Genomic DNA, 23,533 nt, shown 5'->3' on the forward strand with positions numbered 1-23,533 from the left:
TTGCTATCTCCTGCTTGTACTGAGCTAGACCAGAAGAACACTATCTTGGTGGGATTATTTTGACAGCGAGAAGGAAGTGCAGAGCCCCTATCCCAACAGAAAACCTAAGGAGCTGATTTACACAGAAAGAGTTTTAAGCAAACCTGCACAAACACTAGCATGCTCTAAGAAAGGAAACCTTTTAGACTACTTCCAGCATACACTCATTGTTGCCCAGTAAAATAGGAATACCAACATAGAAAGCATTTTTGCTTTCATAGCACTAACAGCTAGAAAGCACAGCATATAATACTTTGATCTTGAAGTGGGTAATCACAGAAGTTCCAAGATTATATCCACTAGGTTAGCCAGAGTATTCATCTATAAAAATATTTTTTCAAAAACACGTAAATGAGTTATAGAAACAATGGGACTACATCAGGACCAGCAGAAGACAGTGATACAAGGACTACACATATAAGACTAGAAATTGATTTCTTTTTTTAAAAATAAGTTTATTTATTTTTGGTTGCGTTGGGTCTTTGTTGCACTGCACAGGCTTACTGTGGTGGCTTCTCTTGTTGCGGAACATGGCCTCTAGGTGTGCAGGCTTCAGTAGTTGTGGCTCATAGGCCCTAGAGTGCAGGCTCAGTAGTTGTGGCGCACAGGCTTAGCTGCTCTGCAGCATGCGGGATCTTTGCAGACCAGGGCTCGAATCCATAGTCCCCTTCATTGACAGGTGGATTCTTAACCACTGCGCCACCAGGGAAGCCCAGACATTGATTTTCACATGTAGCTTTTAGGTAAAGGACATCTCTCTAAGTTGATTTCTACAGCCAAGACTAGCTGTGATAGTAGCATTTTCAGAAATCTTGAGATGGGCAGCTAGCTTGAGTTAAACTCTAGATAAACACTCCCAGTCAAAAACCCCATAGAGGCTGCAGGACTGAAACTCTGACCCATATAAGCTGTGAGTGCACAAAAAGCCTGGTGGGACATGCAAGGCCCGCTGGGCAAGAGGGCTGGTGATGGTGGGTTCTCCCAATATGGACACGCTAACATGTATGCTGGGAAAGGGCCCCCCAGGTGGAATGCTGGGCTTGGGCTTGCTGCGGGAGCCACTCAGAAGCCCCTGAGAGAGGTGTCTACTCCGGGAGGAGTACTAGGGTTACTGAAGACAAGAACGTGTCCCTGGAAGGTCAGGTAATTTTCTTCTGACCCATCAATACTTAACATTAATGAAGGGTTGCAGAACAGTCAGTCTTTCCGAGATGTATTCTTCTGACGTCATTAGCCAAAGCCTCTCCCAGTCTATTCGGCTGGTGATGTCCAGAAAGATCCCAATACCTGGAGGTGGGACTTGGGGCCGCATATTGTTCTGGGAATCTGGCAATGAAGATGATTTGCGCAATGAAGATGATTTGCACAATGAAGTAACCACTAAACCGCAGCTTAAGTCCAGTCCTCGGCCTTCTTTTTCTGCTTGAGAGTCCAGGAACATTTCCTTAAAAGCCAGAAAATCCGTAAACGTGAGCAGCATGTCGAAGATGTCACTGGCCACTTCATCTTTATGGTGCTGTAAAGTTGTAGTGAAAGCCTCCATGTTAAATCCAGGAATCCGCTCCAACAGCTCTTCTATATACTTTTCCACCAAAGAAATACATTCGTTAAAAACAGGCGTGTATGTGAGCTTCTTCTCTTCCGTGTCTTCAAACTCCTGGTAGTAAATCCTTGTCCGTGAAATTCCTCTGTAATAAACGGAACTCATCATCCATGATAATGTCCTCTAAATATCCAACCACAGCATCAAATTCTGCATCAGAGGTGGAAGAGAAAGTGCGAAGCTCTCTTCCTCTATGGTGTCCATCGCCGCCGCCACTGTCTCATCCACCGGGCGCGGGCGAGGTGCCCGCGGGCCTTGTACCCCACCCGCGGCCCGGGCCCGGGCGCAGCCTCAGCTCTGCTCCGCAGACACCCAAGCGGCACCGGGAAAGCCTCGCCACCGAGGCCACTCCTGGCTCATGGCCCAGCCGGGTAGCGCATGCGCACGAGGCCTGGGCCTCAGGCTCCCTGGCTGCGGCCACGCGCCGGCCTCGAAGTCCGGCCAGGCCTCACTAAGCTCGCCACTGCCGCCGGCCACCCCTGCTTTCTTACACCCTACAAACCGAACCATTCTTCCCGCCAACTGAACGAATTCCTGACTTGGAAACAAGATATTTTGAAGTCCCAGCCCGAGGACCGGCTGGGCTACTGGCCCAAGAAGGAAAGTGAACCAACAGACTTTTCTATCCTACACTTAAAGTAATTCAAAACCCAAAGTAACAAAAAGAATGGGTTTATAATCAGAATGATGAGTTTGTATTTCTTGTTTCTTCATCACTTTGTTTTAGGAAGCCGGGAAAGAAAAACTCTTGCCCTTGGTAACTAACTTTTGAATCACCAGCAGAGGGCAGGCATTGCTCACCTAAAGGAAACCCGGAGTTGCCCGTCTGCGTTCAAGTACAGACTGAAATGCCAGTATCCGCAGGAACCCGCTGCTGGATCAACTCCATCTCCTGGTCGTTTTCTTTCTTTCTTTCTTTCTTTTTTTTTTTGCTGTACGCGGGCCCCTCACTGCTGTGGTCTCTCCCGTTGCGGAGCACAGGCTCCGGACGCGCAGGCTCAGCGGCCATGGCTCACGGGCCCAGCCGCTCCGCGGCATGTGGGATCTTCCCGGACCGGGGCACGAACCCGCGTCCCCTGCATCGGCAGGCGGACTCTCAACCACTGCGCCACCAGGGAAGCCCTGGTCATTTTCTTGATCCCTGTCACAAGTGACACGATTAAAGTCGTCTCACGCAGTTATAATTCTGTATCAGGAAAGATTTGATTTCTTCTCCTTTTGGGAGACAACTACGTTGAGGTGATGTGAAAATCTTTCTTGAAAAAAAAAGTATTATTTTTCCTAATTAAAAATAAAGCCTAAGCATTGAGGAAAATCAGAAAAAAAATATAAAAGCACAAAGGGAAGGAAAATTTCACCTCCCAGAGATGATCCCTGTTGGTTTGCTTTTTGGAGCTTTTTCTTCTAATCTCTTTTCTATGAACACTTCTGAAATGTATTTCCAGCAGGAACACACGAGGGGTCCTAGACACACTGATAAATGTTTAAACATGCCGTGCTTTCTCGCCTCTGTGCCTTTGCTCACCCAGCTGAACTGGAGACGCCTTTACTAATCTCTGAAAATCCAAATCCAGGATAGTTTTGAAAGTCAGGCTCAAATGTCGTGCTTGATCCTCCCCAGCTGGAATCGATTTGTTTTCTCTGTAGTTTTTGTGTCACTCTGTTTATGACTCTCATGGCAATTACCATCTTTTCCCTTGTATTATGATTTGTATGTACAGTTGAATCTTCCTACTAGGTAGGTCTAAATCTTTTGAACGTGGGAATATCAACTTCATCTTTCTACCCTCCATAGCAGAACATAGGGTTATCACGTAGTAAATATTCATAAATATTTGTAAAAAGGAGGAAGAAAGGAAGGAAAGATGGAATGCCATTTATAATGCCATCTGGTGGAATATTTCTCAGAGTAAAAGATTCGGAGTTGAATTGTGTCTTCCAAAATGATATGTTGAAGTCCTAATACCCTGATACCTGTGAATACGACCTTATTTGGAAATGGGGTCTTTGTAGATGTAATCAAGTTAAGATGAGGCCACGCTGGATTAGAATGGGCCCTAGACCCAATGACTCTAAGGAAAAGGATATATGGTCACAGAGGCCCACAGAGAGGGGGGATGACCCTGTGATGACCAGGCAGAACCTGCCATGATGCATCTACAAGGCAGGGATTGCCGGCTACCACCAGAAGGTGGAAGAGGCAAAGAAGGATTCTTCCCTGGAGTCTTCAAAGAGAGCATGACCCTGCTGACACCTTCATTTCAGACTTGTAGCCTTTAGAACTGTGAGAGAATAAATTTCCGTTGTTTTAATCCGCCCAGTTTGTGGGAATTTGTGACAGCAGCCCAAGGAAACAAATGCATCATGTTCAGAACTCTTAGTGACAACAGTCCCCCCAGGAGTGAAGGGCAGTTCCATGGATATTTGGATGGAAGTCAGAATTCCAAGGAGATATAAGGAGTTCTTGGTGAGAATCAGACAGAAGTGGGTTTTTAATGGGTTCAAAGGTAGGTTTCAGTTGTTTCTTGGCCAAAATTTTAGCACAGGCACTCCGTCTTTTCCCTTCATTTATTTTATTTTTCCCCTGCTTCATTTATTTTTGAAGGCATTTGGCCTGACTGAAGGTCTTTGAAAAACATGGCAAAAGTGAACCATCTGATTTCTTCCGTGTCATCAACGGAGTATTTCTAAATGCATGTAATGGTATTGGAATCTTCTTATCTCCTAAGTAGTTTCTGTTGTATCACGATATATTTGAAAGGATGATGCACGATATATTTGAAAGGATGATGTGAAAAGCTAAAATATGGTACCCACCTAGCTCAAACTCTTAGAAGGGAAGGATGGATTTTCATGTACTGCAGCCATTCATTTATGTGTTATCCTAATTAAGGTTCTTATGGATTCTGAGGGTTAAATTATAACTGGGAAAATATTGCCAAAGTAGGGGAATGGAGTTTCCTCTCTGAAATAAGCACAATTGTTCCCTCTCACCCCCACGACTCAGGTAACTTAGATTTTATGGTCCAAGATAGGTAGATCAATTCTTAGAATAAAACGACTTGCTGGGAGGTGTAGGTGAGACTGCTTGGTATATGTCATCATCTCTCCCCATAGTAGGAAACATACATCAGCAGACATCTAGATGACTTTCCTTGGGTTCCCATGGTAACCTTCACATGCTGCCAGAATGGCAGGAATAATGATGAAGATGATGGTGACAGGGATAACAATGCGTCATCACTGGAACAAAAACAATAGCAAACACTATTTATTCCAGAAAGGATTTTAACCTAGCAGTGTCTGGCACATAGTATCCACTCAATGAAAGTGCTGGATGAAAGGAAAACATGAATGAATGAATGAGAGGAATTGAATCCCTTATAGCAGTGCCCTTTATTGCTTTGCGACTGAGTTTATTTCTGTAATTTCCTACCTCGACGTCTGGGAGTGAGGGAGGCTCAGTAGATACTGACAATACATGGCCAGAGCTGTTAATTTCAAGTAGTAATGAGTTTTGGTTTTTCTATATCATCTCCTGTCTCTTCAGGGTCACTGGCTCCTGAGCATATTAGGGCTGGGATTTGATCCTAGACAAAGATTTCAGGGCTGCTGTGATACATTGTCTACAAAACCAAAGGCAAGGGACTTCCCTGGTGGTGCAGTGGTTAAGAATCCACCTGCAAATGCAGGGGACACAGGTTTGAGCCCTGGTTTGGGAAGATCCCACATGCTGCAGAGCAACTAAACCCACGAGCCACAGCTACTGAGGCCCGCGTGCCTAGAGCCCGTGCTCCACAACAAGAGAAGCCATCACAATGAGAAGCCTGTGCACCGCAATGAAGAGTAGCCCCTGCTCACTGCAACTAGAGAAAGCCTGTGCGCAGCAGTGAAGACCCAACACAGCCCAAAACAAAACAAAAAAACACCCAAAGGCAACTACATTGAACGTTAGCAATGCCCATGACATTTCTGCTTTCAGCTTCTGGTAAGTCACTGGATTAAGTTTCTATTGGCTAAAAATAATATTGCCATTTGAGTATTTCTTGACCTTAGGATCAATGCTAATTGATTTATTCAACAAATATTTTTTGGATACCTACTATGGGCCAGGTGCTTTTAAGGCACTGAAGTTTTTTAGTGAACAAAATGCCTCCATGGAGCTGAAATTCCAGCAGGGAAAGAGTAATAAGAAATAAAAGTGTAAAACAATATCAGGTGTTGGTCATACTATGAATCAGAACAGCAGAATAAGAGGATGGAGAATGTTGGCGAGGCAGGGATCTCTATTTTATTTTATTGTTTTAATTGAAGTAGAGTTGATTTTCAATGTTGTGTTAGTTTCTGGCGTACAGCAAAGTGATTCAGTTATACACATATGTATTTTTTTCATACTCTTTTCCATTATGGTTTATTATAAGATGTTGAATACGGTTTCCCGTGCTATACAGTAGGACCTTGTTATTTATCTGTTTTATACATAGTAGTTTGTATCTGCTAATTCCAAACTCCTAATTTATCTCTCCCCCATCCCCTTTCTCCTTTGGTAGCTGTAAGTTTGTTTTCTGTGTCTGTGCAGGGGTCTCTATTTTAGACAAGGTGGCCAGGGAAGTCTTCTCTGAAGAGGTGACACTTCAGCAGAGACTTAAATGAACTGAGAGAGTGAATTGTGGGAAAATCTTTGGGAAGAACATTCAGGCAGAGGGAATGGCATGTGAGAAGACTCTGAGCTAGGAATGAACTCGAGGTGTTTGAGGAGCGGTGTGGCTAGAGTGAAAAGAATAGGTCTGAGAGTTTAAGGAGATGAGGTTGCAGGGTACATGGGGGCCTATAGAGCGTAGGAAAGAGTTTAGATTTTATTCTGAGTGTGATTGGGAGCCACTGGAGGGTTTTGAGAAGAGGCATGACATGATCTGGCTTATATTTTGAAAAATAAAAATCCCTCAGGCTGCTGTGACTGTAACAGAGAAGATTTGAAGCATGGAGTTTAGCCAGGTGGCCACTGCAGCAGTTCAGGGAAGAAATCAAGGTGCTCAGACCAGGGTGGTGCAATGTGGTCTGTTTCTGGGCATGTTCTGAAGGTAGAGGCAGTGGGACTTGCTAACGAATGAAGTGTGGGATGTGAAGGCATGAGAGAGATGTCAAGGAAGATTTCTAGGGTGTGGGTGGGTGTATACTTTTCAGTTATGGGGGAGACAGGGAGAGACACATTATGAGGAACAAAGTCAAGATCTGTTTCAGCTATGTTAAGTTGGAGATGCCTATTAGACTTCTGAATATCATGTTCTTCTGATAAGTTATAGATGTGTGTGTGGGTGTGTGCATGTGTGTAAAATAATATGAAGAAATGGGATGGAATTAAAAGAGCACTGGACACGATGTCCAGAAGCCTGGACCCAGCTGTAGGAAAAAGAATAAAAAAGCTATGTGACGGTAAGCATATAACTTAATTAACTTCTTGGATCTGATTTTATCTTTAAAATGAAAAAGTTCATTAAGATGATCTCTTTCGGGGCTTCCCTGGTGGCGCAGTGGTTGAGAGTCCGCCTGCCAATGCAGGGGACGCGGGTTCGTGCCCCGGTCCAGGAAGATCCCACATGCCGTGGAACGGCTGGGCCCGTGAGCCATGGCCGCTGAGCCTGCGCGTCTGGAGCCTGTGCTCCGCAACGGGAGAAGCCATGATAGTGAGGGGCCCGCGTACAGGAAAAAAAAAAAAAAAAAAGATGATCTCTTTCTACTATTTTCAAATCCCGTGATTCCGGCTTGTGGTATTTCTACCATGTAACTCTAGGCCCTTGTAGAGTAGCTTCCCTGTTGCCCTAAGAAGGCTATCAATGTCCTAAGCTTTTCCTGAAGGCATGCTTGTCTGGGCAAAGGAGACAGTGCTTTGACCCATTCATTCATTCTCCATCACCAATAGTTGGAGCATGATGAATCCATGATAAAGAGAGTTTTTAGTTAATGTACGTTCTCGTTCTTACATAATGGGTGAGTTGTGGTTGTCCTGTACTTAAGATGTTACACTGTGGACCTGTTATGAGGGAAGCCACCTCCATTGCATGGGAGGAAAGGTTTAATCTCAAGAGTGAAAAAATGCATTTTGACGAACACCACATCCCACCTCTAACATTTACTACATGGCCCCCACCTTAACTGTGAACTCCAGTGGGCTTGCCTCAGTTTCGTATTAGTTGACTGCTTGATGTACGTCACTTGGCATTGCTGCTGAAGCTCTCATTGAACTGCTTCCTTCATTGCCTTCTAGATCCAGATAACCCTCATTCTCTGCTTACTTCCCTGATCCTTTCTTTCCTGTGTCATTGTCATTTGCTGACCTTTCCTTTTCCTCCCCATTCCTTGAATAATGGACTCTCTCCATAAGGTCCTATTCCTGGTTTTGTGTTTATTCCCTTTTCTTTCTGCACATCCTTCCTGGACCATATTATTTTCTGCCTCGACTTCCTCCACCACTTGGATAACATTGATTCCTAAATCCTCAACTCTGACCTCTCTTAGGAGCTTCCTGTTTTCAAATGATGATTAGGCATCTTTGTTTGTATGTCTTCCACATGGCAGATCTAAAATCGAAGTAATTATCTCCTCCCTCTTCTCCCAAACTGATTTTTGTTCTCTTGTGTTCTGTATCTTGCTTAATCCCATTATCGAATCATTCAAGCCAGAAGTCTCAGAGTCAGCCTTTTAACTTCCATCTTGTTCGTTGCCATAGTCAGGCTCCAAGATGGCCCCCAATTATCCTCACCTCCTGCTGTTTGAATCTTTTTATGGTCCCCTTCAACAATGTATCATGATTGCTTTGTGTGACCAAAGAATATACTAGAAGTGATGGTGTGTGGCTTCTCAGGTTAAGTTATAAGAGAAAGTACCACTTCACCTTATTCTCTTTTAGGGCACTTGCTCTGGGGGAAGCCAGCTGCCGTATCATAAAGACACTCAAGTGGCCCTATGGGGAGGTCCATAGGGGAAGGAACTGCGTCCTCTTGCCCACAGTTAGCATCAACTTGTCAGCCATATGAGTGAACCATCTTGGTCGTGGATCCCCTAACCCCAGTCAAACCTTCAGATGGTGTAGCCCTGGACGATCTACTGACTGCAATCTGAGAGAGATCCTGAGCCAGAACAGCTAAGCTGTGCTTGAACTTCCTGACCCACAGAAAATTGGTAAAATAATTGATAAAAAAATTATCATTATTTTAAGCTGATACACTTGGAGTAATTTGATATAAAGAAACAGATGACAAAAATATTTATAAACCACATTTTCTTAATCACTGAATTCTTTTTTTTTTGCGGTACCTGGGCTTCTCACTGTTGTGGCCTCTCCCGTTGCGGAGCACAGGCTCCGGACGCGCAGGCTCAGCGGCCATGGCTCACGGGCCCAGACGCCCCGCGGCATGTGGGATCTTCCCGGACCGGGCCACGAACCCGTGTCCCCTGCATCGGCAGGCGGACTCTCAACCACTGCGCCACCAGGGAAGCCCCGTCAGTTACCTTTTAAAAATATCAATCTGATAATGTTATTCCACTCCTATATCCTATATCAGTCAGGATAGCCTGAAGTTTTGTTGCGGTAATAAATAATCTCCAAATCGAAGTGGCTGAGACAACAAAGGTTTATTTTTTACTCCTGCTGCAAGTCCACTGTCATTCATTGTAATCACTCAGGAACTGAGGCTGACAGAAAAGCCAGTATCTTAAGATTGCTGGTCACTGGCTGGAGGTAAAAGAGAAGGTGGCAAAGCATGCACTGGCTCTTAAACGTCCATGCGTAGGTGACCCCCGTCACTTCTATTCACATGTCATTGGCCAAAACAAGTCATATTATCACTTCTAACTTCAGGTGGGCGGGGAAATTCTATCCCATCATGTACCTGCTTAAAACTTTGACTGGTCCCACACTGCTTTTGTTTATTTATTTTCTTAGAAGTATAGTTGATTTATAATGTTGTGTTAATTTCTGCTGTATAGCAAAGTGACTCAGTTATACATATATATATATATATATATATATATATATACACTCTTTTCCATTATGGTTTATCACAGGATATTGAATATAGTTCCCTGTGCTATACAGTAGGTCCTTGTTGTTTATCCATCCTATATATACTAGTTTGCATCTGCTAATCCCAAACTCCCAATCTTTACCTCCCCCCCGACCCCCACCCTTGGCAACCACAAGTCTGTTCTCTATGTCTGTGAGTCCACATTGCTTTTAGACTAAAGTCCAAATCCCTTTGCAGAGTATGCAAGGTCCTTTGTGATTTGGGCGCAGTCTACGTTCTCAACATCAACTCCTCCCACTCTCTACTTTTCACCCAATGCTCTGCTCCAGTTACACTGAATTGCTCTCATTTCTAGAACATTCTATGTACTTTCTTGCCTCTGTGCCTTTGTACATGTTGTTAAATGTGCCTGGCAGACAACTACTCATCCTTCAAGGCCTTATTTTCCCTTTCTTTATGAAGCCATCCCAGAACTCCCTAAATAGTCACTCCTTCCTCTTTGACCCCACTCTAATTTGTCAATATCTCCATTATAGCATACTTTTCAACACATCACAGGGTAGGAAGTTATTTATTTCTATATCTGTCTCTTCTCTAGTCTAGAACTCCCTTAGGGCAGGACCAATGTCTTTACTCACATTTATGTGGCCATGCCAAGCACAGAACCTGGTGTAGCTTAAGAAATATTTGTTGAATGGGGGCTTCCCTGGTGGCGCAGTGGTTGAGAGTCCGCCTGCCGATGCAGGGGACATGGGTTTGTGCCCCGGTCTGGGAAGATCCCATATGCTGTGGAGCGGCTGGGCCCGTGAGCCATGGCCGCTGAGCCTGTGCGTCCAGAGCCTGTGCTCTGCAATGGGAGAGGCCACAACAGTGAGAGGCCCGCATACCGCAAAAAAAAAAAAAAAGAAAGAAATATTTGTTGAATGAATGCATAAATGTTCTTTTCCACAATCCCGGGATATTAATCATATACCCTCTACTCTCTGGTTCATGTACTTTAAGGGATTTCTGCCATCTTATTTCTTTCCCACTATGTCATTTTATATCTCCCACTTTCTAATAAAAGACTGACTCTTTCACTTAAAAACCCAAGAAGTCTGTTAGTCATACCCCATGAATTCCCTAAGTAGCTCTGATTGAACTCTCACTTGTGATTCCCGACTAATTTCAATCACATTTAATGCCAGTATTTATTGCACTCTTTATATGCCAGACACAGTGCTCGGTACTGGGGGACATGAAGACAAATGATAGTGTCTGTGCTCTTTGAATCTTGCACCAACATACTCTATTTCACCCACACCTTCGTGTGTACAGTGAGATCTGATTAGGTGCCTACATAGAGGGGGTTAGCTAAAGTTCCTATTCCCATTTTTTTCTCACTGTAGGATCCATATAGTCCTTTAGTGGGAAGAAAGAGTCTTCCTTCCCACCATCTATTAACATTCAGGCTGTTACTTGGCAGTGTTGGCCACTTTAATTATTAACCAACAACAACAGATTAAATAAAAATTTTAGGACAGGAATCTGGAATTTGAGATGAATACATTTCATAAGTCAGAGTGAATTAGGAATGTTCTTGACCTGGAGTGATATTACGGTGTGGGGTGGGGAGTAGCTGGGCACCTTGAAATGTGTCCAGTCTGGATTGAGATGTTCAGTGATTGTAAAATACACAATAGAGTTTGAAGATAATACAAAAAATTGAGAATCCTATAATCATTTTTCATATTGATTACATATTGACGTGATAGTATTTTGGATATATTGTGCTAAGTAAAATGTATTATTAAAAATTATCTCATCAGTTTCTTTTTTACATTTTTAATGTGGCTACTAGAATATATCAAGTTACATATGTAGCTCACCTTTAGGGTTGGCATTACATTTACAGCAGACAGCCCTGGTCTAGAAGTTAAACATCACCCATTCGGTTGGTTGTTGCTTCCACCTTCCTTCTTTCCCTTCCTCCCTCCTCCCTTCCTTCCATGCCTCCCTTCCTTTACTGAGCATCTTTTATGTTCAGGTTCTGTTCTAGTCTCTGGGTTCTTTCTAGCAACGTCCAATTTAATGGCAAAGAAATTCAGAGAAACAAATGATTACACTCTAGTGATAAGTACTTTCTTAGGCCATATATTGGGAGTCCTTTGGGGGAGAATTTGATTCCGAGGAGCTGAGGAAACTTGAGCTGACTTTCAGTTCTGCCTGCAGCCTTCTGTGGGAAATGGCTGCCCCCAATCAAACCAGTCTCTATAATTATGGCTCTAATTACTCACCTAATACTGCAAGGGAACAATGACCCTTTCAGTCATGTCAGGAGTGGAAGGAGAAAGGAAAAGGAGCTCAAAAATTGGGACTATACAGTGTACAAAACACTTGCTCTGGGCTTCACATGTACCACCTAACTTCATCCTCTCCACAGACCTTTGGATTATGTATTACTGTAATTACAGGTAAGGAAACCAAGGCTTAGAGATATTCAGGAACTTGCACATCTCACCTTGGCCAACTGTCTTCAAAGAGGCATTGGATAATTGGGTGTGGCTGGCTCAGTGCTAATCCTTCACTAAAATGAGGGAATTGTCTTATTGATCATGAACTAATAATATCATCTCATACACAAAGGATATTTCATGGCTTTAATTTTTTTTTAATTTTATTTATTTGTTTTTATTTTTGGCTGCATTGGGTCTTCGTTGCTGTGCACAGGCTTTCTCTAGTTGCGGCGAGAGGGGGCTACTCTTCGTTGTGGTACGCGGGCTTCTCATTGTCGGGCTTCTCTTGTTGCGAACACGGGCTCTAGGCACGCAGGCTTCAGTAGTTGTGGCACGTGGGCTCAGTAGTTGTGGCTTGCAGGCTCTTGAGCACAGGCTCAGAAGTTGTGGCACATGGGCTTAGTTGCTCTGCGGCATGTGGGATCTTCCCGGGCTAGGGCTCGAACCTGTGTCCCTTGCATTGGCAGGCAGATTCTTAACCACTGTGCCACCAGGGAAGCCCCATGGCTTTAATTTTTAAATCTTTTCCTTTATTATTTTTTTACCTTTCATTTTTCTAAAATTGAAGTATAGTTGATTTACAATCTCATGGCTTTTAATATCCATGATCAATTTATAGTAATTTTGGTCCAGCTTCCTTATTTCAACAATTCTGCCATTTGGTCAAATGTCACTATCAGGATCCTAGTGAGTTCTGTTCTATCTGTTATCCATCTTTCCTGTGCGAGTTAACTTCTGCTTTCATCTCAGGAGTTTTTCAGTGGTAGTATATTACGTCTCAGATGACAGAATGCTTTCTATTAATGGGAGAGAAGAGCTCTCAGAGGCCTTTACCTTTTCACGTTAAGCTCCTATTTTCATTTTGTTTCTATCAATTATTATTTCCTTTCACGTTTTTCAGTTTGAATAACCTATTGCTACCAATGATGAATATTGCCTGAGAATGTTAGAGTTAACCATGATTTTAGCTATTGTGAATTAATGAAAATGATTTTTACATTAGTACTGAATTAGCTGAATGGAATTAGTTCCAAGAAATAAGTCTAGGACCTTTAATTCATACCTCTAACACCCCAAAAATCATCCTTCAGAAAGTGTCTAGGAGTAAGGTATTTTAGGATAAGAGCACTGGCCAGACACTCGTGATCTGGTGTCTGTCTGGTTCTTTGTGTCTCTGTTCTGCTGTCCTCAGTGTTGGTTGCATCTTCAGGCTGGCAGCAAAACGGCTACATCAATATCAGGCAGCCATCTAAAAAGAACAACCCACAGAACCTTCCAGTGGCTCCTTATGGAGAATGAGCGAGGGCCCTTAGCAGACTTTTTCTTGCACCTCATTGGCCATCACTGGGTCATTAGCCCGTGCCTGAGCCAATCACTCCGAAACAGTGGCATTAACCTTGGTGGGGCTGACTTTGGTGGGAGTCACCTTCCCCTGAGGCACTTGGCTGTTACACCTGAGCAAAATTATGGTTCTGTTAGGAAGGAAGAGAAAAAGAATGGGTGTTTGGTAGGCAATAGAGGTGCCCACTCCAACAAAGCCAGCACAATTCAATGTGATGCAGATGATAGGTAGTTATTTTGGTGGACTGTGGTACTACAAGGAAACACTAGTGTTAGTGACTTGATTCTCAGGATAGTTAAGAAAGCCATAGTGAGTCGGAGAACACTCCATAGGCACTGAAGTTTCATAGTCAAGAATATGGTTATATATAAAATTGCAATGTTGTTGTTCTGCTGATGAATCCAGGCCTCTGCAGGGGAAAACAGATGTTTAGAGCAGAGTTAGAAGAGAGAAGAAATGAATCCAAGTTCTGCTGCCTAATATTCAGGTGTTTCATCAACTTAGCTGCTTGAGTACCTGGAGAGAAGGCAAGATGCTCTGAGTCAGATGTTTACACATAAGTAGTAGGTCAAAAATAAGTTAGCCTCTTGTTACATCATGCAGCCTGGGGTGGTGTTTAGTCACATCAGACTTCTTATTTATTCACGTTAACAGTAGGAACTAACAGGACGAGTGTAATAGGTGGGACTGGATCCAGACCACACTTGGGAATAGTGGGAAGTTCTGCAAATTCTTGATTATTCACAGCAACGGATGAAAGCAAGAGCACAGCTAATCTAAATTGGCAGTCAGAAGGGTTTCTTTTTGGCAACTATGACTTGTATATGAATATGTGTGTTACCTGCTGTTTTGTTACTAAAAAATCTGGCTCCAGAATTAGAAATCTCTCCATTTCCTCCCTTCTGCCCTCCTGCTGCTCTTTGGACCTCTGTTTCACTCAGATGGAGTAACCCCCATGCCTCTGCAGATGCTGGTCCTTCTTAGAATGCCCTTTCCTACCTTGTTCACCTGGCAAATTCATGCTCCTCTTTCTGGATTCAGATCAAGGCTTTGGAAATTCTCCCCCGCTAATGACTTCCTGCCACTGAAGTGACTGAAGTGGTCTATTGTCTTCAGAATGTCTCCAGCCTAAAAAGAAGCTCTTCATCTTCTTTGTCATCAGAAGGATGACAAACTGTCCCAGTTCACCTGGGCCTGGGCCTGATTTTCAGTGCTAAACTCACAAAAGTTCAGGGAAAACTGTCATGAGTTGGTAATCCTAGGATATCAGCCAGTTAAGAATAAGGAGAAAAGAGGGACTTCCCTGGTGGTGCAGTGGTTAAGAATCTGCCTGCCAATGCAGGGGACATGGGTTCGATCCCTGGTCCAGGAAGACTCCACATGTCGCGGAGCAACTAAGCCCGTGCACCACAACTACTGAGCCTGCGCTCTAGGGCCCGCGAGCTACAACTACCGAGCATGCATGCCACAGTTACTGAAGCCAGCATGCCTAGAGCCCGTGCTCTGCAACAAGAGAAGCCACTGCAATGAGAAGCCTGCACACTGCAATGAAGAGTAGCTCCCACTCGCCGCAACTGGAGAAAGCCCACACACAGCAACGAAGACCCAACACAGCCAAAATTAAATAAATAAATACATTTATTTTTTAAAAAATAAAAGAATAAGGAGGAAAGAGAGTCAACAGGGGTTGGGCGGCAAGAAGCAGTAGGCGAGGTAGAGGGTAAAACGGTGCCAAAGCTCTCATGAATCCCTCTCCCTCAAACTTCAAAATTCATTACTCTGTTCAGGCTTTGAAAACAGTGAATGAGAACAGTTTTGAGATGGAGACAATTAACAAGGTGTTGGTCTTTTTTAAAAATCTTTTTATTATTATTATTATTTTTTTAACATCTTTATTGGAGTATAATTGCTTTACAATGGTGTGTTAGTTTCTGCTTTATAACAAAGTGAATCAGTTATACATATACATATGTTCCCATATCTCTTCCCTCTTGCGTCTCCCTCCCTCCCACCCTCCCTATCCCACCCCTCCAGGCGGTCACAAAGCACCGAGCTGATCTCCCTGTGCTATGCGGCTGCTTCCCACTAGCTATCTATTTTACGTTTGGTAGTGTATATATGTCCATGCCTCTCTCTCGCTTTGTCACAGCTTAACCTTTCCCCTCCCCATATCCTCAAGTCCATTCTCTAGTAGGTCTGTGTGTTTATTCCTGTCTTATCCCTAGGTTCTTCATGACATTTTTTTTTCTTAAATTCCATATATATGTGTTAGCATATGGTATTTGTCTTTCTCTTTCTGACTTACTTCACTCTGTACGACAGACTCTAGGTCTATCCACCTCATTACAAATAGCTCAATTTCATTTCTTTTTATGGCTGAGAAATATTCCATTGTATATATGTGCCACATCTTCTTTATCCATTCATCCGATGATGGACACTTAGGTTGTTTCCATCTCCGGGCTATTGTAAATAGAGCTGCAATGAACATTTTGGTACATAACTCTTTTTGAATTATGGTTTTCTCAGGGTATATACCCAGTAGTGGGATTGCTGGGTCATATGGTAGTTCTATTTGTAGTTTCTTAAGGAACCTCCATACTGTTCTCCACAGTGGCTGTATCAATTTACATTCCCACCAACAGTGCAAGAGGGTTCCCTTTTCTCCACACCCTCTCCAGAATTTATTGTTTCTAGATTTTTTGATGATGGCCATTCAGACTGGTGTGAGATGATATCTCATTGTAGTTTTGATTTGCATTTCTCTAATGATTAATGATGTTGAGCATTCTTTCATGTGTTTGTTGGCAGTCTGTATATCTTCTTTGGAGAAATGTCTATTTAGGTCTTCTGCCCATTTTTGGATTGGGTTGTTTGTTCTTTTGTTATTGAGCTGCGTGAGTTGCTTATAAATTTTGGAGATTAATCCTGTGTCAGTTGCTTCATTTGCAAATATTTTCTCCCATTCTGAGGGTTGTCTTTTGGTCTTGTTTATGGTTTCCTTTGCTGTGCAAAAGCTTTGAAGTTTCATTAGGTCCCATTTGTTTGTTTTTGTTTTTATTTCCATTTCCCTAGGAGGTGGGTCAAAAAGGATCTTGCTGTGATTTATGTCATAGAGTGTTCTGCCTATGTTTTCCTCTAAGAGTTTGATAGTGTCTGGCCTTACATTTAGGTCTTTAATCCATTTTGAGCTTATTTTTGTGTATGGTGTTAGGGAGTGTTCTAATCTCATACTTTTACACGTACCTGTCCAGTTTTCCCAGCACCACTTATTGAAGAGCCTGTCCTTTCTCCACTGTACATTCCTGACTCCTTTATCAAAGATAGGTGACCATATGTGTGTGGGTTTATCTCTGGGCTTTCTATCCTTTTCCACTAATCTATATTTCTGTTTTTGTGCCAGTACCATACTGTCTTCATTACTGTAGCTTTGTAGTATAGTTTGAATTCAGGGAGCCTGATTCCTCCAGCTCCATTTTTCGTTCTCAAGATTGCTTTGGCTATTCGGGGTCTTTTGTGTTTCCATACACATTGTGAAATTTTTTGTTCTAGTTCTGTAAAAAATGCCAGTGGTAGTTTGATAGGGATTGCATTGAATCTGTAGATTGCTTTGGGTAGTAGAGTCATTGTCACAATGTTGATTCTTCCAATCCAAGAACATGGTATATCTCTCCATCTATTTGTATCATCTTTAATTTCTTTCATCAGTGTCTTATAATTTTCTGCTTACAGGTCTTTTGCCTCCTTAGGTAGGTTTATTCCTAGATATTTTATTCTTTTGTTGCAATGGTAAATGGGAGTGTTTTCTTGATTTCACTTTCAGATTATTCATCATTAGTGAATAGGAATGCCACAGATTTCTGTTTATTAATTTTGTATCCTGCTACTTTACCAAATTCATTGATTAGCTCTAGTAGTTTTCTGGTAGCATCTTTAGGATTCTCTATGTATAGTATCATGTCATCTGCAAACAGTGACAGCTTTACTTCTTCTTTTCCGATTTGGATTCCTTTTATTTCCTTTTCTTCTATGATTGCTGTGGCTAAAACTTCCAAAACTATGTTGAATAATAGTGGTGAGAGTGGACAACCTTGTCTTGTTTCTGATAATAGTGGAAATGCTTTCAGATTTTCACCATTGAGGATGATGTTGGCTGTGGGTTTGTCACATATGGCCTTTATTATGTTGAGGAAAGTTCCCTCTATGCCTTCTTTCCGCAGGGTTTTTATCATAAATGGGTGTTGAATTTTGTCGGAAGCTTTCTCTGCATCTATTGAGATGATCATATGGTTTTTCTCCTTCAATTTGTTAATACGGTGTATCACGTTGATTGATTTGCGTATATTGAAGAATCCTTGCATTCCTGGAATAAACCCCACTTGATCATGATGTATGATCCGTTTAATGTGCTGTTGGATTCTGTTTGCTAGTATTTTGTTGAGGATTTTTGCATCTATGTTCATCAGTGATATTGGCCTGTAGTTTTCTTTCTTTGTGACATCCTTGTCTGGTTTTGGTATCAGGGTGATGGTGGCCTCATAGAATGAGTTTGGGAGTGTTTCTCCCTCTGCTATATTTTGGAAGAGTTTGAGAAGGATAGGTGTTAGCTCTTCTCTAAATGTTTGATAGAATTCGCCTGTGAAGCCATCTGGTCCTGGGCTTTTGTTTGTTGGAAGATTTTTAATCTCAGTCTCAATATCAGTGCTTGTGATTGGTCTGTTCATATTTTCTCTTTCTTCCTAATTCAGTCTTGGAAGGTTGTGCATTTCTAAGAATTTGTCCATTTCTTCCAGGTTGTCCATTTTATTGGCATAGAGTTGCTTGTAGTAATCTCTCATGATCTTTTGTATTTCTGCAGTGTCAGTTGTTACTTCTCCTTTTTCATTTCTAATTCTATTGATCTGAGTCTTCTCCCTTTTTTTCTTGATGAGTCTGGCTAATGGTTTATCAATTTTGTTTATCTTCTCAAAGAACCAGCTTTTAGTTTTATTGATCTTTGCTATTGTTTCTTTCATTTCTTTTTAATTTATTTCTGATCTGATTTTTATGATTTCTTTCCTTCTGCTAACTTTGGGGTTTTTTTGTTCTTCTTTCTCTAATTGCCTTAGGTGCAAGGTTAGGTTGTTTATTCGAGATGCTTCCTGTTTCTTAAGGTAGGATTGTATTGCTATAAACTTCCCTCTTAGAACTGCTTTTGCTGCATCCCATAGATTTTGGGTCGTTTTGTCTCCATTGTCATTTGTTTCTATGTATTTGTTTATTTCCTCTTTGATTTCTTCAGTGATCACTTCGTTATTAAGTAGTGTATTGTTTCGCCTCCATGTGTTTCTATTTTTTACAGATCTTTTCCTGTAATTGATATCTAGTCTCATAGCGTTGTGGTTGGAAAAGATACTTGATACAATTTCAATTTTCTTAAATTTACCAAGGCTTGATTTGTGATCCAAGATGTGATCTATCCTGGAGAATGTTCCATGAGCACTTGAGAAAAATGTGTATTCTGTTGTTTTTGGATGGAATTCCTATAAATATCAATTAAGTCCATCGTGTTTAACGCATCATTTAAAGCTTGTGTTTCCTTATTTATTTTCATTTTGGATGATCTGTCCATTGGTGAAAGTTGGGTGTTAAAGTCCCCTACTATGAATGTGTTACTGTCAATTTCCCCTTCTGTGGCTGTTAGTATTTGCCTTATGTATTGAGGTGCTCCTATGTTGGGTGCATAAATATTTACAAATGTTATATCTTCTTCTTGGATTGATCCCTTGATCATTATGTAGTGTCCTTCTTTGTCTCTTGTAATAGTCTTTATTTTAACGTCTATTTTGTCTGATATGAGAATTGCTACTCCAGCTTTCTTTTGGTTTCCATTTGCATGAAATATCTTTTTCCATCCCCTTTCAGTCTGTATGTGTCTCTAGGTCTGAAGTGGGTCGCTGGTAGACAGCAAATATATGGGTCTTGTTTTTGTATCCATTCAGCCAATCTGTATCTTTTGGTGGGAGCATTTAGTCCATTTACATTTAAGGTAATTATTGATATGTATGTTCCTATTCCCATTTTCTTAACTGTTTTGGGTTCATTATTGTAGGTCTTTTCCTTCTCTTGTGTTTCTTGTCTAGAGAAGTGCCTTTAGCAGTTGTTGTAGAGCTGGTTTGGTGGTGCTGAACTCTCTCAGCTTTTGCTTGTCTGTAAAGGTTTTAATTTCGCCATCAAATCTGAATGAGATCCTTGCTGGGTAGAGTAATCTTGGTTGTAGGTTTTTCTCCTTCATCACTTTAAATATGTCCTGCCAGTCCCTTCTGGCTTGCAGAGTTTCTGCTGAAAGATCAGCTGTTAACCTTATGGGGATTCCCTTGTGTGTTATTTGTTGTTTTTCCCTTGCTGCTTTTAATATGTTGTCTTTGTATTTAATTTTTGACAGTTTGATTATTATGTGTCTTGGCGTGTTTCTCCTTGGATTTATCCTGTATGGGACTCTCTGTGCTTCCTGGACTTGATTAACTATTTCCTTTCCCATATTAGGGAAGTTTTCAACTTTAGTCTCTTCAAATATTTTCTCAGTCCCCTTCTTTTTCTTTTCTTCTTCTGAGACCCCTATAATTCGAATGTTGGTGCATTTAATGTTGTCCCAGGTGTCTCTGAGACTGTCCTCTATTCTCTTCATTCTTTTTTCTTTATTCTGCTCTGCAGTATTTATTTCCACTATTTTATCTTCCAGGTCACTTATCCATTCTTCTGCCTCAGTTTTTCTGCTATTTATCCCCATCTAGAGTTTTTTTTTTTTTTTTTTTTTGCGGTACACGGGCCTCTCAGTATTGTGGCCTCTCCTGTTGCGGAGCACAGGCTCCGGACGCGCAGGCTCAGCGGCCATGGCTCACGGGCCCAGCCGCTCCGCGGCATGTGGGATCTTCCCGGACCGGGGCACGAACCCGTGTCCCCTGCATCGGCAGGCGGACTATCAACCACTGCGCCACCAGGGAAGCCCCCATCTAGAGTATTTTTAATTTCATTTATTGTGTTGTTCATCGTTGTTTGTATCATCTTTAGTTCTTCTAGGTCCTTGTTAAACGGTTTTTGCATTTTGTCTATTTTATTTCCAAGATTTTGGATCATCTTTACTATCATTATTTCGAATTCTTTTTCAGGTAGACTGCCTATTTCCTCTTCATTTGTTAGGTCTGGTGGGTTTTTATCTTGCTCCTTCATGTGCTGTGTGTTTTTCTGTCTTCTCATTTTGCTTATCTTACTGTGTTTGAGTTCTCCTTTTTGCAGGCTGCAGGTTCGTAGTTCCTGTTGTTTTTGGTGCCTGTCCCCAGTGGCTAAGGTTGGTTCAGTGGGCTGTGTAGGCTTCCTGGTGGAGGGGACTAGTGCCTGTGTTCTGGTGGATGAGGCTGGATCTTGTCTTTCTGGTGGGCAGGTCTACCTCTGGTGGTGTGTTTTGGGGTTTCTGTGGACTTATTATGATTTTAGGTAGCCTCTCTGCTAATGGGTGGGGCTGTGTTCCTGTCTTGCTAGTTGTTTGGCATAGGATGTCCAGCACTGTAGCTTGCTAGTCGTTGAATGAAGCTGGGTGCTGGTGTTGAGATGGAGATCTCTGGGAGATTTTCACCGTTTGATATTATATGGAGCTGGGAGGTCTCTTGTGGACCAGTGTCCTTAAGTTGGCTCTCCCACCTCAGAGGCACAGCACTGACTCCTGGCTACAGCACCAAGAGTCTTTCATCCACACGGCTCAGAATAAAAGGGAGAAAAAGTAGAAAGAAAGAATTAGTAGAAGTAGAAAGAAAGGAGGGAGGGCGGGAGGGAGGAAGGAAGGAAGGAGGGAAGGAAGGAAAAAAGAAAGAAAGAAGATAAGTAAAATAAAATAAAGTAAGATAAAATATAATAAAGTTATTAAAAAAAATCATTAAGAGAAAAAAGGAAAAAAAAATGGACGGATAGAACCCTAGGACAAATAGTGGAAGCAAAGCTATACAGACAAAATCTCACACAGAAGCATACACATACACACTCACAAAAAGAGGAAAAGGGCAAACAATCATAAATCTTCCTCTCAAAATCCACCTCCTTAATTTGGGATGATTCGTTGTCTATTCATGAATTCCACAGATGCAGGTACATTAAGTTGATTGTGGAGCTTTAATCCACTGCTTCTGAGGCTGCTGGGGGAGATTTCCCTTTCCCTTCTTTGTTCTCACAGCTCCCACGTGCTCAGCTTTCGATTTGGCCCCGCCTCTGAGTGTAGGTCGCTGGAGGGCGTCTGTTCTTCACTCAGACAGGACAGGGTTAAAGGGCAGAGGTCGGCGTGACGTTGCACCAGCCTGAGGCGCGCCCTGCGTTCTTCCGGGGGAAGTTGTCCCTGGATCCCGGGACCCTGGCAGTGGCGGGCTGCACAGGCTCCCCGGAAACGGGGTGTGGCTAGTGACCTGTGCTCGCACACAGGCTTCTTGGTGGCGGCAGCAGCAGCCTTAGCGTCGCATGCCTGTCTCTGGGGTCTGCGCTTTTAGCCGCGGCTCGCGCCCATCTCTGGGGCTCCTTTAAGCAGCGCTCTTAATCCCCTCTCCTCGCGCACCGGGAAACAAAGAGGGAAGAAAAAGTCTCTTGCCTCTTCGGCAGCTCCAGACCTTTTCCCGGACTTCCTCCTGGCTAGCCGTGGCGCACTAACCCCTTCAGGCTGTGTTCACGCCGCCAACCCCAGTCCTCTCCCGGCGCTCCGACCGAAGCCCGAGCCTCAGCTCCCAGCCCCGCCCGCCCCGGCGGGTGAGCAGACAAGCCTCTCGGGCTGGTGAGTACCTCGGCACCGATCCTCTGTGTGGGAATCTCTCTGCTTTGCCCTCCGCACCCCTGTTGCTGCACTCTCCTCCGTGGCCCCGAAGCTTTCCCCCTCCGCCACCCGCAGTCTCCGCCCGCGAAGGGGCTTCCTAGCGTGTGGAAACTTTTCCTCCTTCACAGCTCCCTCCCACTGGTGCAGGTCCCGTCCCTATCCTTTTGTCTCTGTTTATTCTTTTTTCTTTTGCCCTACCCAGGTACGTGGGGGGTTTCTTGCCTTTTGGGAGGTCTGAGGTCTTCTGCCAGGGTTCAGTAGGTGTTCTGTAGGAGTTTTTCCACGTGTAGATGTATTTCTGGTGTATCTGTGGGGAGGAAGGTGATCTCCGTGTCTTACTCTTCCGCCATCTTCCCGGAAGCCCCCCAAGGTGTTGGTCTTTTCCCATTAAAACGTGTGTATTAGAAGTATCAGGGCTTCCCTGGTGGTGCAGTGGTTGAGAGTCCGCCTGCCCATGCAGGGGACACGGGTTCGTGGCCCGGTCCGGGAAGATCCCACATGCCGCGGAGTGGCTGGGCCCGTGAACCAGGCCGCTGGGCCTGCGCGTCCGGAGCCTGTGCTCCACAACGGGAGAGGCCACAGCAGTGAGAGGCCCGCGTACCACAAAAAAAAAAAAAAAAAAAGTATCACTGTTACCTGGAAGCAATGACTGTCGAATTGCCATGATCACTTAGTCAAGCACTTACGAGGTGCTTAATGAGAGCTCAGTCTCCACACCTGTCCTTGTAACTTATTCCCCACTCATCCATTCATTTATTCACTCAGCAGACATTCACTGAGTGCCAGGCACCGTGTGGGGGCCATCAGACTGGAGGAGCCCTGGCGACAGCCCTGTCTCCACCAGGAGCTGACTAGCAACTCCTGCCTGTGCATCTTCGTGTTCATAACTGATGGGTTTACTGTGCAGGAGGATCTTGGTGGGCTTCTCTAGCAGTCTTGGGAATGAAATAGTGAGCAGGCAAACCTTGGCAAGTTTGACTATAGCTTGGGACCACAAGTACTGTGAGATACCAAGGAAAGAACATCGCCAACTACAGTTCATCCTCAGCTTACATGCAGTTGTGAGAAATGAAAAGCAAATCATTCTTCGGGTTAACTCCACAGCTCCTGTCCTCGTCGCTTCCCTCTGTCTACGCGCAGTGAACTATGTGTAGCTCCCTGAACTTGTCTGCTTCTCTTTGGCTTCTAGGCCCTTTTGTGGTC

The 23,533-nt window shown here is 43.3% G+C and overlaps 1 pseudogene; it reads right to left on the reverse strand.

The window, feature by feature from the left end:
* Nucleotides 1-1,016: 1,016 nt before the first annotated feature.
* LOC137210644 (ADP-ribosylation factor-like protein 2-binding protein pseudogene) lies at nucleotides 1,017-1,849 on the reverse strand (annotated as a pseudogene).
* Between the last annotated feature and the right edge of the window lie 21,684 nt (nucleotides 1,850-23,533).

This window comes from Pseudorca crassidens, chromosome 17 (assembly GCF_039906515.1).
Source record: "Pseudorca crassidens isolate mPseCra1 chromosome 17, mPseCra1.hap1, whole genome shotgun sequence".
Lineage (NCBI taxonomy): Eukaryota > Metazoa > Chordata > Mammalia > Artiodactyla > Delphinidae > Pseudorca > Pseudorca crassidens.